The sequence below is a fragment of the Oryx dammah genome, unplaced genomic scaffold (assembly GCF_014754425.2).
Source record: "Oryx dammah isolate SB20612 unplaced genomic scaffold, SCBI_Odam_1.1 HiC_scaffold_18, whole genome shotgun sequence".
NCBI classification, from domain to species: Eukaryota; Metazoa; Chordata; class Mammalia; order Artiodactyla; family Bovidae; genus Oryx; species Oryx dammah.
Genome location: NW_024070202.1, coordinates 39,175,210 through 39,187,618, shown reverse-complemented (window position 1 = coordinate 39,187,618; position 12,409 = coordinate 39,175,210).

The window sequence follows — 12,409 nt, the reverse complement described above, 5'->3', positions numbered from 1 at the left end:
TGAATGGATAAAGAAGTTATGATACATATACACAATGGAATATTACTTGGCCATAAAAAGGAACGCATTTGAGTCAGTTCTGATGAGGTGGATGAACCTATTACACAGTGAAGTGAGTCAGAAAGAGAAAGATAAATATCATATTCTAACACATATGTATGGAATCTAGAAAAATGGTACTGAAGTATTTATTTACAGGGCAGCAGTGGAGAAACAGGAATAGAGAATAGACATATATACATGGAGAAAAGGGAGGAGAGGGTGAGATGTATGGAAAGAGTAACATGGAAACTTACATTACCATGTGTAAAATAGATAGCCATTGGGAATTTGCTGTATGGCTCAGAAAACTCAAACAGGGGCTCTCTATCAACCTAGAGGAGAGGGATGGGGAGGGATATGGAAGGGAGGTTCAAAAGGAAGGGGATATATGTTTACCTATGGCTGATTCATGTTGAGGTTTGACAGAAAACAACAAAATTCTGTAAAGCAATTATCCTTCAATAAAAATTTTTTTAAATGACTGAAATATATTTTTAATCACTGCAAATTTGCACATTCTAGATTTCCCTTTCCACATTCTTTTTAAATCTTCATAAATACATGTGTGAATTTTATATCCTATAATTTTAGACTACTCCTTGGGCTTCCCTGGTGGCTCAGAGGTTAAAGAGTCTGCCTGCAATGTGGGAGACCTGGGTTCGATCCCTGGGTTGGGAAGAAGGAAATGGCAACCCACTCCAGTATTCTTGCCTGGAGAATCCCATGGACGGAGGAGCCTGGTGGGCTACAGTCCACGGGGTCAGAGAGAGTTGGACATGACTTAGCGACTTCACTCACTCACTCAAAATTATAATTTTAGAGTATAATTTGCAATTTCTGATTTTTTTTCTGTAAAGTTGATTTACAATGTGGTATTAGTTTCCTGTGTACCACTAAGTGATTCAGTTATTCATGTATATATATCTTATATATATTATATATATATTCTTTTCAAACTGTTTCCCATGTAGATGACTACAGAGTATTGAATTTATTTCCCAGTGCTATACATAGGACCCTTTTGATTATCTGTTTCATATATAGTTGTGTACATATGTTAATCTCCAAAGCCTAATTTATCACTCCCTGACATGTTTCCTCTTTGGTAACTATAAGATTGTTTTAAAAGTCTGTGAGTCTGTTTACACTTTGTAAGTGAGTATCTTAGTATCATTTTCTATATATCACATATAAGCTATATCATATATTCATCTTTCTCTGACCTACTTCACTTAGTATGATAATCTCTATGTCCATCCATGTTACTACAAATGGCATTATTTCATTTTTTTATGGCTGTGAAGTAATCCACTGTATATATGTACCACATCTTCTTTATCCAGTCCTCTGTCAATGGACATTTAGGTTGTTTTTAGGTCTAGGCTACTGTCAATAGCACTGCAGTGAATATTGAAGTGCATTCATCTTTTTGAATTATGATTTTCTCTAGATATATGCCCAGAAGTGGGATAGTTGGACCATGTGATAGTTCTAGTTTTAGTTTTTTTAAAGAACCTGCATATTGTTCTCCATAGTGGTTTACCAACTTACATTCCCACCAACAGTGTCGGAGGAGTCTCCTCTCCACACCCTCTCCAGCATTTCTTGTTTGTAAACATTTTGGTGACAGACATACAGACTTGTATGAGGTGACATTTCATTGTAGTTTTGATTTGCATTTCATCTAATAATCAGTGATGCTGCCCATCTTTTCATATGTGTCTTGGCACATCTGTATGTCTCTCACGGCTTTTTGAATGACTTTTTAAAATTGTCTTTAGATGATTTTAATATCTTCTCTTTATTTTTCTAAAGTGTAATCAAAATACATCTAGGTTTGAACCATTTAAAGTGATGAATATTTTGATAAACTCTTCATTCTAAATATGTATCTCCTGTCAAATTTGTTTTCCTCCTCTCATTCGTATGAATTTCCAAATACTAGAATTATAACAGATAAATGCTGGGGTACCAATATCCACAGAAAAGGCTTGGATTTCCCACTCCCACCACCCCAACTTATAGATAAGACAGGCAAAATAAGAAAAGATTAGATTTTGCTGAGATAGCAAGCAAGCCAATAATCTTAGTGACTTTAAGATAGCAGAGACTGAGATCTTTGTCCACATATCTTCGCTCTAGGTGTAGGCTGATAAAGCCACCAACATTTCAATGTTGCTCTTCTGTAATTGATGGAAAGAGAGTCTGGAAGGGTAGTAATTATGATCCAGCCTGCCAAAGTACACATGTCATTTTTCTGATTGTTCATATGTCATAACCAATTACATGGTCCTGTGCAAACGTCTGGACTAGTTCTTGGGAGTGAACATGGGTTGCTGGTGATCTGAGTGTTCAACTTTGAAGAAAGACGAATGAGCTAGGGACAGTTATTCCATATTGACACTTGCAGTGAACTTCAGCTCTGTTTTCCATTTCCATGCTTTAGCATACTGCCTCACTGTCAGGTGAGAGTTCTGGAGAGATGCTCCATGAAAACTCGGTCCTTCCTTCTTCCTTCTAGCCTATGCTCAGTTACATCTATTCTACTTCGACAAAAGTGTTGATATTTCTTATTGGTCAGTAATACTTCCACACCTTTGGAATTCTGTGTTTTCCAGAGGACTTTCACTGAGACTTGGAGCAAAGCATCTGTCTGCAATGTGGGAGACCCGGGTTCGATCCCTGGGTTGGGAAGATCCTCTGGAGAAGGAAATGGCAACCCACTCTAGTACTCTTGCCTGGAAAATTCCATGGACAGAGGAGCCTGGTAGGCTACAGTCCAAGGGGTCACAAAGAGTCAGACATGACTGAGCAACTTCATTATGTGTTATCTGGCATCTCAATCTGAAGCTGAATAGCAATTTTCCCCCTCTGTTCAGTCTCAGGTTTTATTCTTTCACTGAAACACACCTAAATGTATGAGAAAAAATACATAGAATGCTTTAGGATCACCTCTTTTTACATATCAAAATTATGTTATGAATTTGTTCTTACTAGATTTATGGGACAAATATCAGGCTTTTAATTGCTGTCGCAATGAGATTACAAAAATAACCCTTTCTTGTTTGGAAGAGCTCAGAATTTATCATGGAAGGATGAGAAATAAACACAAACATACAGTGTTATTATTTTAAAATAACAAAACAACTAGGAAATTAGAGAATATATAAATTCCTTTTCCTATTAAATGAATGAGAGGCTGCATGTGAGTGAAGTGAAGTCGCTCAGTCGTGTCCAACTCTTTGTGACCCTATGGACTGTAGCCTACCAGGCTTCTACGTCCATGGGATTTTCCAGGCAAGAGTACCTTCTCCAGGGGATCTTCCCCACCCAGGTATCGAACCCAGGTTTCCTGCATTGTGGGCAGACTCTTTACACTCTGAGCCAAGAGGCTGCATAGGAGAAGTAATATTTGAAATGAATATTCCTCCCCTTCTTTTCCCACCCAGTCCTTTATTTCTCTTTCCATATTCTGGATTTTTCCACTGCTATAAGTTCATTTAAGCCAAGTATGGGACACATTCAATTTCTTCATCGGAATTTACAAAAAATCCTACTCAGCATTTAGTGTTTACTTCTCATTTAATCTAAGACCTCAGACATAGCCTCTCTATAATATTTACCTAAACAATGAGAAATTACAAACATACCTGTGAAAATTAGCACCTTTCTTGAAAACATCCATTAGATCCTTTAAAATTCTATCTTTGTAAGAAATTTAAATAAATAAGATTGGCACAAACTATAGTTTAAAGTGAAAGTATTCATTAGAATAAATACATGTTTATGGCCAAATATTCTTTTTATTTGCCTGGCTTTCCACATGTAAACTGATGGCTTCAAGTGATATTTATAAACAGACCCCTATTTATAATATAAAAAATATATTTTATAAAATATAAAAAAATTATATTTTTCCCTATGCATTTCCCTGCTGACTCTTATCCTACAGCTACATGATACCTTGTTATCTCTTGGGCACATATAGCGAAACCTTGCTAATTGAACTCACGGTTTCTCCTCCAATCCAGTCCCTCTCCTGACTTGCCTTACTTAGTGAATGGTTCCATCATGTGTCTAGAATCATGGTTCAACTTAGTCCATTTGCTTCCATCAGGGTTCTTTTGCGTCAAGAAACAAAGACTGACTAAAATCTGAAGAATTCTTTATTATTTAATCACTGTCTTTCTAACACACTGATGAGAGAGGAGTTCACCAGCCTAGAGTTATAGGGATGTCTGTACACAACCTCCAACACTGGGCAGATGGGACTGACAGCAGTTGAGCTGATTAGTCACATATACCCACAGTCTGGGTTAGGAGGACACAGTGCACACCGGGAGTCCACCTGGGGATTCCACTTGAAAAGACAGTGTGCCACCAGACATAAGAGGATGCTTTGGGGTATCAGGAAGATAAAAGCTCTAAATCCAATAGAGAATGTGATTGGCTTCCTTGAAAAATTCCATGTGCTAACAGTGAACTGAAACTTGTTACAAGGGTAACAGCAGAAACTGTTCCTTGTATATTTGATAAAGAGACCTCTTACCCACAGGAGCAGAGTTGGGAGGAGAAGTTCCCATTGGGCCATTCCAGTTTCAGAGGTCAACTTGGCACTTAGTATTCAGACAATTTTAGTTGGGCCTTACACACCTATTTTGTGTTCTTTTTTCTTCCAGTATTATTGAGATATAATTGACATAGAATTTGTATAAGTTGATGATGTATAGCTTTTTCATACTGTTCACAGGGTTCTCAAGGCAAGAATACTGAAGTGGTTTGCCATTCCTTTCTCCAGTGGACTACATTCTGTCAGACCTCTCCACCATGACCCTCCTGTCTTGGGTGGCCCCACATGACATGGTTTAGTTTCATTGAGTTAGACAAGGCTGTGGTCCGTGTGATCAGATTGGCTAGTTTTCTGTGATTATGGTTTCAGTGTGTCTGCCCTCTGATGCCTCTCACAACACATACCATCTTACTTGGGTTTCTCTAACCTTGGACGTGGGGTATCTCTTCACGACTGCTCCAGCAAAGCGCAGCCGCTGCTCCTTACCTTTGGAGGAGGTCGCCCCTCCTGACCTTGAAAATGGAGTAGCTCCTCTCAGCCCTCCCGCACCTGCACAGCTGCTGTTCCTTGGACTTGGGGTTGCTCCTCTCATTGCCACCCCTGACCTCGGGCATGGGGTACCTCAGCTCAGCTGCTGCCCCTGACCTAATACCAACAAAGCTAATGGAGGTGATGGAATCCAGTTGAGCTATTTCAAATCCTGAAAGATGATGCTTTGAAAGTGCTGTGCTCACTATGCCAGCAAATTTGGAAACCTCAGCAGGTGCCACAGGACTGGAAAAGGTCAGTTTTCATTCCAATCCCAAAGAAAGGCAATGCCAAACAATGCTCAAACTACCGCACAATTGCACTCATCTCACATGCTAGTAAAGTAATGCTCAAATATTCTCCAAGCCAGGCTTCAGCAATACATGAACTGTGAACTTCCAGATGTTCAAGCTGGTTTTAGAAAAGGCAGAGAAACCAGAGATCAAATTGCCAACATCTGATGAATCATGGAAAAAGCAAGAGAGTTCCAGAAAAATATCTATTTCTGCTTTCTTGACTATGCCAAAGGCTTTGACTGTGTGGATCACAATAAACTGTGAAAAATTCTGAAAGAGAAGAGAATACTAGACTACCTGATCTCCCTCTTGAGAAACCTATATGCAGATCAGGAAACCACCGTTAGAACTGGACGTGGAACAACAGACTGTTTCCAAATAGGAAAAAGAGTACGTCAAGGCTGTATATTGTCACCCTGCTTATTTAACTTCTATGAAGAGTATATCACGAGAAATGCTGGGCTGGAAGAAGCACAAGCTGGAATCAAGATTACCGGGAGAAATATCAATAACCTCAGATATGCAGATGACACCACCCTTATGGCAGAAATTGAAGAGGAGCTAAAAAGCCTCTTGATGAAAGTGAAAGAGGAGAGTGAAAAAGTTAAAGTTCAACATTCAGAAAACGAAGATCATGGCATCCGGTCCCATTACTTCATGGGAAGTTGATTGGTAAACAGTGGGAACTGTGTCAGACTTTATATTTTGGGGCTCCAAAATCACTGCAGATGGTGATTGCAGCCATGAAATTAAAAGACGCTTACTCCTTGGAAGGAAAGTTATGACCAACCTAGATAGCATATTGAAAAGCAGAGACATTAATTTGCCAACAAAGGTCCGTCTAGTCAAGGCTATGGTTTTTCCAGTAGTCATGTATAGATGTGAAAGTTGGACAGTGAAGAAAGCTGAGTGCCAAAGAATTGATGCTTTTTAACTGTGGTGTTGCAGAAGACTCTTGAGAGTCCCTTGGACTGCAAGGAGATCCAACCAGTCCATCCTAAAGGAGACGAGTCCTGGATGTTCACTGGAAGGACTGATGCTGAAGCTGAAACTCCAATACTTTGGCCACCTCATGCGAAAAGTTGACTCATTGGAAAAGACCCTGATCCTGGGAGGAATTGGTGGCAGGAGGAGAAGGGGACGACAGAGGATGAGATGGCTGGATGGCATCACCGACTCAATGCACATGAGTTTGGGTGGACTCTGGGAGTTGGTGATGGACAGGGAGGCCTGGCATGCTGCAATTCATGGGGTCTCAAAGAGTTGGACATGACTGAGCAACTGAACTGATGATGTATACGTTAATGATCTGACTTATATACATTATGAAGTGATAGTCACATAAGTTTAGTGAATATCCATCACCTCATATAGATACAAAATTAAAGAAATTCAGGGAAAAAAATATATTTGCCTAATGAGAGCCCTAAGGATCCACTCTCTTAAAAATGTTCATATGTAACATAGGGCAGTATTAGTTATATTTATCATTGTATAAATAGATTACATCCTTGGGACTTATGTATCTTATAACAGGAAGTTTGCACATTTTGACTTTCTTCAGCCAATTCCTACCCACACCTCCTTTCTGATAACTACAATCTCGTTTTCCCATGAGATTGTTTGTTCATTTATTTTTGAAGTATACTTGATCTTCACACTGTGGTAATTCCTGATACAGAACATAGTGATTTAATATTTCTGTATCTTGCAAAACAATCACCACAATAAGTCTCATTATGATACATCACCATATAAACCTGTTTTATAGTTTAACTATATTTTCATCACTGTACATTTCATACCTGTAACTCATTTATTTTGCAATTGGAAGTTTGTACCTCTTAATATTTATGTACTTCTTTCCCTTCTGTACCAGCCTCTCCTCCGTTTGTTCTCTTTATGATTCTGTTTCTGATTTATGTTTATTCATTTATTTTGCTGATTTATATTTCACATATAAGTGAAATCAAACTATTTGTCTCTCTTTGACTTTTTTCACTTAAAAGAATACCCTTTAGATTCATCCATGTTTTTGTGAGTGGCAAGCTTTCATTCTTTTTCATGGCTAAGTATATTATCTTTACCCATTCATTTACTGATGGGTACATAGGTTGCTTCCATATTTTGACAATTGTAAATAAGGCTGCAATGAACATAGTGGTGCATATATCTTTTCTCCTCAGTACTTTGGCTTTCTTCTGATATAGCCAGGAGAGGAATTTCCTATGTTCATATGCAGTTCCCTTTTTAATTGTTTGAGTAATCTCCCCACTATTTTACATATTGACTTCATCAATTTACATACCCCCTAATCCTCCAGCACAGAGGTTCCCCTTCTTCATATCCTTACCAGCACTCGCTATTCGTTGCCTTTTTGACAATAATTATTCTGACAGGTGTGAAGTGACATTTCATTGTGGTTTTTATTTGCATCTTCCTGATAATTAGTGATGTTGAAAATCTCCGTTTGACTGATGACCATCTTTGTCAGAAAAATGTCTATTCAGATTCTATACCCATTTTTTAAATCAGGTTTTTTGTTTCACTAGTGTGAAACAAAAGTGTTATTTGTATATTTTGGGTATTAATTTCATGTAAGTCACATCACTTAAAAATATTTTCTCCCAATCAGTTACTGGTCCTTTTGTTTCATCAACAGTTTAGTTCTCTGTGCAAAGGCCTTATACTTTGATGTAATCCTGTTTGCTTATTTTTGCTCTTGTTTCACCTGTGCAAGGAGACATAGCAGAAAAATAAAAATATTGTGAGAACCAGTGTCAAAATATGTATCGCCAGTTTTCTCCTAGAAGTTTAATGGCTTCATTCTGCATTTCGTTTTGTTCATAGTGTGACAGAGCAGTCCAGTCCGACTCTTTTGCATGTAGCTCTCCCGTTTTCCCACTGCCATTGGCTGAAAAGTCTATCTTTTCCCCATTGTATATTCTTGCCTTCTTTGTCATAGATTAATTTTCTATATAAGTGTGAGTTCATTTCTATAATTACTATTTTGTCCCATTAATCTATGTGTTTGATTTTCATGCCCAGGACTGTTTTGATTACTCTATTTTTACATTATAGTTTGAAATCATGGAGTGTAGTACTTCCAACATTGATTTACTTCTCAAAATTTTATTTTTTTAATATAAATTTATTTATTTTAATTGGAGGTTAATTACTTTACAATATTGTATTGGTTTTGCCATACATCAACATGAATCCGCCACAAGTATACACGTGTTCCGCATCCTGAACCCCCTTCCCTCCTCCCTCCCCGTACCATCCCTCTGGGTCATCCCAGTGCACCAGTTTTATCTTTTGTGTTTCCATAAAATTTTGGAATTCTTTGAAAAATGTCCTGATATTTTGATAGGAATTTCATTGAATCTGTACATTGCCTTGGGTAGTATGGTCATTTAAATGATATTCTTCCAATTTAGGAACACAGTTTATTTTTCCACATTTGTGTTGTATAGAATTCCTTTCATTAGCATTCTAGAGTTCTTGGAATACAAGTCTTATAACCTCTTTGGTTTGATTATCCCTAGGTGTTTTGTTTGTTTGTTTTAGGCTGATGGTACAAGGGATTGTTTCCTTGATTTTTCTTTCTTTTTTTTACTTTTTAACTTATAACACTCATTTAATAATGGAAAAGCTTCAACAAAATTCTGGGTGATTATATCATTCAGTAAATTTTGGAATTTTCTTTATTCAGTGTATGGGACATCATTTACAATAGTAATGGAAAACTTTTTCTATTATTTAATTTTCATTTTATATAAAAATGAAATTATTTTATATAAATTTCATTTTTCTTTTTTCTTTAATACTTTATATTAAAGTATAGTTGATTTACCTTGTGATATTAGTTTCAGATATATAGTTAAGTATTCAGTTACACAAATACATGCATTTCATTCTTTTTAGATTCTTTTCCCATATAGTTTACTGAAGAAAATTGAGTAGAGTTTCTTGTACTATACAGTAGATCCTTGTTGATTATATATTTCATATACAGTAGTGTTTATATGTTTATACCAATCTCCTAATTTATCCCTTTTCTCCTCCAAGCTTCCCCTTTGGTAACCATAGATTGTTTTTAATGTCTAAGTCTGTTTCTGTTTTGTAAATTAAGTTCCTTTGTATCTTTTCTTTTAAGATTCACAGATAAGGGATGTCATGTGATATTTATCTTTCTATGTCTTACTGACTTCATTTAGTAGATCATTCTTAAGTCCATCCATATTGATACAAACGACATTATTTCATTCTTTCATATGCTGAGTAGTTGTCCTTTGAATATATGTACCATATCTTCTTTATCCATCCCTCTGTCAATGGACTTTTAGGTCGCTTCCAGCTCTTGACTATTGTCGATGGTATTGCAGCAAACATTGGAGTGTATGTGTCTTTTTCAAATTATGTTTTTCTCCTAATATATGGCCAGGAGTGAGATTACTGGATCATGTAGCATCTCTGTTTCTTAAGGAACCTCCACACTGTCCTTCATACTATTTCACTTCCCATTCCCATCAACAGTGTAGGAACGTTCCTTTTCTCCACGCACTTTCCATCATTTATAGTTTGTAGGCATTTTCATGATAGCCATTCTGACCAGTGTGATGTAATACCAGATTGTAGTTTGGATTTGCATTTCTCTAATAATTAGCAAAGTTGGTCATCTTTTCATTTGCCTCTTGGCTATCTATATGTCTCTCATTGCTTTCTGAGTAGCTTTTAAACAAATGTCTTGAGAAGCTTTTAATATCTTCTCCTTTGTTTTTCTGAAGTTTAATGAAAATATGTCTAAATGTGAGCCTTTTAAAATTACAATGATGATCATTCAATGAACTTTCATTTTAAAAGCTGTGTCTCATGTCAAGTCTGTTTTTCTCCTAGCCAACATGTTTCTGTATTTTGTGTGAACCTCCAAATAATAGAATAATAAGGGGTAAATCCTGTGGTACAAATGTGCAACCTAGACACTTGTATTTTCCACTCCCCCTCCTCCAATTTTTGCATAAAATGACAGGCAAAATAAGCGTAGAGTAAACTTTGCTAAGATAACAAATAAGGCAAAACCTTAGTCACTTTAACAACATTAGAGACTGGGTTCTCTTTTCTTCATTTCTTCACTCTGGGAGTAGGCTGATAAAGCCACCAACATCTCAGTGTTGCTGGCCTGTAATTGATAGAAAGAGCGCTCTGGAAGGGTAATAGTTAAATGGTTTAGCCCACAGAAGACACATACCATTTCTTTTTATTGTTCATTCATTGTAAATAATCACATGATCCTGTACAAGCAACAAGTGAAGTCACTCAGTCGTGTCCAACTCTTTGTGACCCCATGGACTGTAGCCCACCAGGCTCCTCTGTCCATGGGATTTTCCACGTAATAGTACTGCAGTGGATTGCCATTTCCTTCAGGACCATTTTAATTCCTTGTGATTTGTGTGTTCAAGTTCAGAGAAAGGTGAATTGTCATCAAAGGACAGTTATTTTGTACTAACACTTCGGCCCTGTTTGTCATTTCTGTGCTTTAAGCATACATCCTCAGTCTGAGACGACAGCTTCTGACAGTTTCTCTGTGAAGACTTGCTCCTTCTTTCTTCCTTCTAGCCTGTGCTTGGGAGCAGCTTCTCCTTCTCTTCATCAAAAGTTCATCTTTCACATTGATCAGTCAGCTGTTCTCCTTGGGGTTCTACTGTTTTCTTCCTCATAATTCATTCCATCTATTCCAGAGGAATCTGACAGAGAAGGGGTACAAACTCTATGGATGAACTGACATCTTAAACTGCTTCGTGTTTTATTCTTTCTCTGAGACACACACACACATATATATGGAAAAATATGAGTGCTTTGAGATAACCTCTTTTTATACATCAAAAGTATATTATAGATGTGTTCTTACTAGATTTATTGGACAAATCTTCCTGTCAGAGTGGGATTACATAGATAACTGGCCCTTATTTTGTGGATGCTCAGGACTTATCAGGGTGTCAGGGTGGGAAGACAGATAAATAAAAATACAGTCTTTTTTTTTTTTTTTAACAAAACAACTAGGGAATTACAGAAGACAAATAAATTAGTTCACCTGTTAAATGCAAGAAAATTGTACAGAGGAGAAGGAGTATTTGAAATGAATATTCCTCCTCCTCTTTAATCACCCAGGCATTTACTTCTCTTTCCATATTCTAGGTTTTTGGTGGTTTTTTTTTTTTTTTTTTTTTTTTTTTTGCTGTCTCGTAAATTTATTTAAGCTAAGTGTGGAACACATTCAATTCCTTTATCAGAATTTGATAATATTCCTACTAAATACTTACAGTGTGTTTCAACTATGATTTAAGACCTCAGATACACATTTGTTGTCAAACTTAATTAAAATGCAAGAAATTATTTGCAAATTAACACCTTTCTTTGAAACATTTGTTACATGGTTTCAAAATCTAAAATTTTAACAAATTTTTATGTATAAGATTTCCACAAAAGAAAGTTTAATCAAATGATTCATTGGAATAAACACGTTTTATTGCCAAATTTTCTTTTTATTTGCCTGAACTTCCACATCAAAGCTAGTGACGTCAAATGCTATTTATATACTGACACTCCACATGTGTCTACTTTCCTATGAATTTTCCTGCTGAAATATAGATTCATATCCTACAGCTAACATATACTTGGTTCATTGTGCTTCAGTTAGTTGCATTTGTTTCAGTTAGGGTTAGATTCATAAAACAAAAACTTAAAGTATTTATAATTATATCTTTGTGGTTATTGTAATTGTTGCTTTTTACACTGATGAGATGAATTCCTATGCTAGAGTTTTAGGGGTGTCTGAACACAATATCCAATACTGGACTGATGAGACTGATAGCAGTTGGGTAATCACATATACCCACAGCCTGGGGTAGGAGGACTCGGTACTCACTAAAAGTGCTCCTGAGGGCTGCACTTGGAAACAGCATGAACCACC